The sequence below is a fragment of the Tupaia chinensis genome, unplaced genomic scaffold (genome assembly GCF_000334495.1).
Source record: "Tupaia chinensis unplaced genomic scaffold, TupChi_1.0 Scaffold000057_1, whole genome shotgun sequence".
NCBI lineage: Eukaryota > Metazoa > Chordata > Mammalia > Scandentia > Tupaiidae > Tupaia > Tupaia belangeri.
In genome coordinates, this window is record NW_006159515.1 from 4,703,039 (window position 1) to 4,708,955 (window position 5,917).

The 5,917-nt window shown below is 41.2% G+C and overlaps 1 long non-coding RNA gene across 1 annotated transcript in view; it reads right to left on the bottom strand.

The window, feature by feature from the left end:
* Positions 1-328: 328 nt before the first annotated feature.
* The window catches only part of LOC102499238 (uncharacterized), a 25,652-nt gene continuing 20,063 nt past the window's right edge, over positions 329-5,917 (bottom strand). Inside the window, exons 2-3 of the long non-coding RNA XR_333474.1 lie at positions 1,423-1,488; positions 329-363 (exon numbers count right to left, since the gene is read on the bottom strand). This is a non-coding gene — a long non-coding RNA (uncharacterized LOC102499238). The remainder of the gene's footprint in view (positions 364-1,422; positions 1,489-5,917) is intronic.

Genomic DNA, 5,917 nt, shown 5'->3' on the forward strand with positions numbered 1-5,917 from the left:
AAACACCCAAAAAAAAAAAAAAAAAAAAAAAGAAATGAAGAGAGAGAAATCATCCCCCAGTGGGGATAGCCACATCATAGTCCTTTCTCCTACATTCTTCTCTCAGGATTTCAGGCATGCATGCATACGCACCTGGCGTGAGTTTCAAGCTTCAGGCCTGGGATTCGAACTGCTGTCTTCAATGTGGGAGACGAACACCTTAAACAATAAGCCACCCTCTGGCCCCTGCTGTGGTTTATTTATTGACGGGCTTTATCAAGTTACAGAAGTTTCTTCATATTACTAGCTATTAGAATGGACTCTTTCCTCTGAATTTATGTTTTTTTTTAAGAGATATTTTTTGCTGTAGGGCACATGCATTCCCTGGAAAGACAAAGAAAGAGAGACAAAAAGCAAGAAATCACACACCAGGGGTCAATGGCCACACCGTGATCCCTTCTCCTCTATCCTCCTCTTAAGATTTTAGGCATGCACACACACACACCCAGTGTGAATTTCAAGCTGCTAGGTCTGAGACTCAAACCACAGTCGACTACATGGAAGTCCAGAGATGTAACCATTACGCCATCTGCTGATCCCTACTTTTATTTTTTAAAGAATTATTTATTTCACAACTTCCATTCATTGTTGTTGTTGTTATTATTATTATTATTATTATTATTATTTAATTTCACCAGAAAGAGACAGAGAGAAAAAGAAAGGGAAGGGGACCAGCACTTGGCATAATGTCTATGTTGGTAGACTCTCATGTAGTCAACCATGGTTCAAGTCCCGGACCCAGTGGCTTAAACTCATGCCAGGCATGTGTGCGTGCGTGCCCAAGATCCTGAGAGGAGAATGGAAGAGAAGGGATTGCGGCGTGGTCATCCCCCCTGGGGGGGTGATTTCTTGTTTTCTGTCTCTCTGTCTCTGTCTGTCTGTCTGGTGAGTGCATGCGCCCTATAGCCAAAACAAAACAAAACAAAACAAAAAAAACCTCTCCAAAAAAAAAAAAAAATTCACATCAGAAAGGACCATAGCGGTTATGTTGCTGTACTCCCATATGGTTGACCATGGTTCGAGTCCCGGACCTGTGGGCTTGAAACTCAGAGTGTGTGTACACCCAAGATTCCAGGAGAATAGAGGATAATCACCCTCCTTGGGGGTGATTTCTCACTTTTCCTCTTACTGTCTCTGTTTCTCTCTCTGGCCAGCACACACACCCTAAGGCAAAAACCTCTCAAAAAAAAAAAAAAATCATACCAGGCAAGTGTGTGTGCATGCCCCAAATCCTGAGAGGAGACTGGAAGAAAAGCGGATGAGGCATGGCCATCCCCTCTTGGGGGTGATTTCTCACTTTCCCTATTTGTGTTTCTCTGATGAGTACAAGAACCCTATAGCAAAAATCTAAAATAAAATACATTTTCAAACAAAAGCACAAACCTGTGAATGTTGCTGTTCCTTCTAAAACAGAAACTGTAGTTGCTGAATGCATTCGTGTTCTAATTCCTTAGTAGAGAAAAACAAAAAGTTAGATCTGGAATGATTTTATCTTTCTTAAGTGCAAACAAAATTGTTGACTTAGCTCTCAACAGACAAGGCGATGCCCTTATCCCGGGAGTTCAAACATAAAAGGAGCAAATATATACAAGCTACCTAACAACGACTGGACGGAAAATGAGGTAATTAGGTCCTGGTCTAAGAACAGGCTTTTGAACTGCAAATAAATGACAGAAATGCTGCATTTCACTGTATCATCTTGAAACTCTGGGACATTATTTTCTGAGATCGTTATTTTAAAAGTTTTGAAAGTAATGCTGACTCTCTAAAAGTTAAAGATACACATGGAAGTTACTGAGGCTGATTCTTAGACGTCGGGCCCTTCCACATGTCCCTTGGCTACATGATACTCCCAAGTCATGGATTTGGCTGTTTGATCTCTGATTCAGCTTGAAGATATTTCAGGGCTCCAGAAATTAGTCCGTTCTCTGAATACACTTAGTGTACATGTGAAGCAGCTCAAATGTACAAGTGCTTCCATCAACAATCACTTCAAAGGTCATTAATAACTTACAGGTGTGAGAGTGGAAATGCCCTCTGCACTCCCCTGCCCTTTCTTGAACTCCGGTCACTCTGGGCCATTTTTTTAACAGTGATTTCTTAACTTGGTATTTCTTTTTCTCCATCTTCTCTTCCTTGGCTCTGGGGTTTTTAAAATGATATTTCAAGGGCATGGTGGTTAAGGATGCTGGACTCCCACATGGCTGACCACAGTTCAAGTCCTGAACCTGGTGGCTTGCTTTCTCACTTTCCCTCCCCCCTCCACCTCACTCTGTCCTTCTCTAGTCAAATTAAAATTAATTAATTAATTAATTAGATTTAATAATTCTTTAAAAATAAAGATATTCCTAAATCTTCCAGGAAACACAATACCAGACCAATATGTTTCAATGTATTTGCTACTTTGTTTTTTTTTCATGTCTTTGTGTTACTTGTTTACTGAAAGTAGAGGAAAGCAATTTAAATTCTTCAGAAGAATCCTATAAAGGAAATGGAAGACAGAGCAGGTGGGTAGTGAAAATCTGCCTGGTTTGAATCATGTGAAAATGCTGACGGGCCATAACCTCTCCTTGGTTCCTACCATCGCCAGAGATGGTCCCTAAGCCCTTGCTAGCATCTCTAAAAAGATCCATGAGCTGTGTGTGAGAGAGAAGCTTAATACAAAGATCAAAGTTTTCTTTTTTCTTTTTAAAGAATTATTTTATGGAGCCAGCAGGTGGTGTGCTGGTGTTGGACTCCCACATGGCTAACCATGGTTCAAGTCTTGGACCTGGGGCTTGCTCTCTCACTTTCTCTCTGCTTTTCTTGTCAAATTAAAATATAATAATAACAAATAAAAATATATAAATAAATAAATGTTTTTTAAAAATAATTATTTTATTTAACTTCGTTTATTTACTTACTTTAATCTGACTAGAGAGGGACAGAGTGAGAGAGAGAGGGAAAGTGAAAAAGCAAGCTGCCGGACCTGGGACGCAAACCACAAGTGGCCATGTGAAAGTCCAGCACCTTTAACCACCACACCACCTGCTGGCCCCGCAAAGATCAAAGTCTTCAACAGCAGAGCTGCTGCCGTTCAGGGCAGACAGCTGTGCTATGCAACATAGTCCTGGAGGACATGACACGGTATCCCTGGCCTCTATCCACTAGCCAATAGCAAGCTCACTCCTACCCCCCAATTTGTCACAACCAAAAACGTCTCCAGATATTGCCAATATCCACTGAGGGGCAAAATCACCCCAAGTTGAGAACCATTAATCTAGATGGAAGTGTCTTCTGATTTTGAGTCTATAAATATGAACTTGCAGCTGCACATCAGAGCAAGCCAGCTTAGACAAAAGTTTAATCATTGAGTAGAGGGATATCTGACAATGCTGAAATATCACTCCACAGATAACTTGTAAACAAAGGGGAAAATGTACCATTATGAGGGAGAAAACTGGCATCACAACCTTCACCAAATGACCAATGTAGTATTGCCAATAATGGGACAAAATGACATCATATATAATATTTAACCTGAGTCTAAGTCTCTAGACTAACACCGACTGTATAGAAGAGAAAAGATAGAGCAAAGTTGAATGACAAGCTGAGGAGATAATCAGACGAGCACAGAATGGGGGATTTACTATTAAAAAGAAAAAAAAAGTAGCCTGGACTCTTCAAAAAGGCAATGTAGGAACCAGCAGTTAGCGTAATGGCTATGTCGCTGGACCCCCACGTAGTCGACCGCGGTTCACATCCCGAACCCAGTGGCTTAAACTCACGCCAGGCGCGTGTGCGTGCGTGCCCAAGATCCCGAGAAGAGAATGGAGGAGAAGGGATTGCGGCGTGACCATCCCCCCTGGGGGGGTGATTTCTCGCTTTCTGTCTCTATGTCTCTCTCTGTCTGGTGAGCGCACGCGCCCTATAGTGAAAACCTCTCCGAAAAAAAAAAAAAAAAAAGTCAATGTAAGCCTGGCCCCATAACCCAGTGGTGAAGATAACTAGGATCCAACATGGCTGACCACTGACCATGTTTCAAATCCCAGTCAGGTCCAGGACTCCCAATGATTCAGTCAGCCATGTAGAATTCAGCAACCTTAACTACCTCATCACCTGCTGGCCTGCCACTTTGTTCAAATATCAAATAACATAAACAGACAAGTGTTTTCTGTTTCATTGTTCTGTGGTTACATCCTGTGCCAATGCCACATAACTATAATTATTGAAACCTAATATTAAGTGACCAGCAGGTGGCATGGTAGTTAAGACACTGGGCTCCCACATGGCTCATTGCAGTTCAAATCTCAGATCTGGTAGCTTGTTTTCTCATTTTCCCTCTCTCTCTGTCTCTCTCTCTGGTGAGCACATGTGCCCTATAGGCAAATTAAATGAAGGAGGAGAAGGGGAAAGGGAAGGGGAAGAGGAAGAGGAAAAAAGAAAAGAATAGGAAGAAGAAGAAAAAAATAAATTAAATAATAATTTTTTAAAGGTTTTTGCCGTAAGGTACACGTGTTCACCAGAGAGACAGAGAAACAGTGAGACAGAAAGTGAGAAATCACCCCCAGGGAGATGGCCATGCCACAATCCCTTTTTGTCCATTCTTCTCCTGGGCTTTTGGGCACACGCACACACAAGCACACAAGCCCTGAGTGAGTTTCAAGCTGCCAGATCCAGGACTCGAACCATGATCGGCCATGTGGGAGTCCAGTGCCTTTAACCATCATGCCACCTGCTGACCCCAATAGATAATCTTAAAAAAAAAAAAGGAGGCAGCAGCCAGCGAATAGTGTGGCAGTTAAAGGCACTGGACTTCCACATGGCCGACCACAGTTTGCTTTTCACCTTCCTTCTCTCTTTCTCTCTCTCATGAGCACATGTGACCTACAGCAAACCAAAAAATAATAATAAATAGAATAATTTTGTGGCCAGCAGGTGGCATGGTGTCTAAGGGCACTGGATTCCCACATGGCCAAGTGTGTTTAGCGGACCTCGGGGCTTGCTTTCTCACTTTCCCTCTCTTGCTCTCTTGTTCTGTCTTTCTCTGTCAAATTAAACTAAATAAAGTTAAATTTAAAAATTCTAATAAAAACCCAACTTGTATTAAATTATTTTTAAAATTTTATTATTGTTATATATTGAATCACTGTATATCATTAGAGCATGCAAAATTAATTTTCCCAGCATGAATACACTGTTTATTAGTCCAGTTAAAGATATTATCATACATGTTATCATCAACAGATAAATTTCCATTTTTGTCTTAAATGTTTTGTTTCTTTCTTTTTCCCCTTGACTTCCTTTCCCCACAATCCTCCCACATTATCTCCAGTATCCACAATTGTTCTCCATGATTTTGTATCTTCCAATCTTCAGTTTCAGCCACAGAGTGCAGACATTCAATATATATCGAGTGAGGACATACAATGCCTCTTTCATAGTCTGGCTTGCTTCGCTTAGCAGTGAATCTTCCATATTTATCCACTTTCTATCAAATGCCAAGGTCTCATTGTTTTTTTATGACTAAGTATTTTGTAGTGTATATGTGCCACACTTTTTCAATCCATTCGTCTGTTCGTGGGCTTAGGTAGGTTCCATGTGTGAGCAGTTGTGAATAAACATGGATGTGCAAGTACTTTTCGGACTAAGTGTATTTCTTTCCTTTGGGTAGATACCCAGCAGTGGAATTGGTGGATCATACGGCAGTTTTATTTGTGAAACCTCCATATTGTTCTCCACAGTGACTGCACTAATTTACATTCCCACCAACAGTGTATGAGAGAGTTCGCTTTTGATCACACCCTCATCGGCACTTATTTATTTTTTAAAGAATTATTTTATTGGGAACCAGCAGTTAGCGTAATGGCTATGTCGCTGGACTCCCACGTAGTCGACC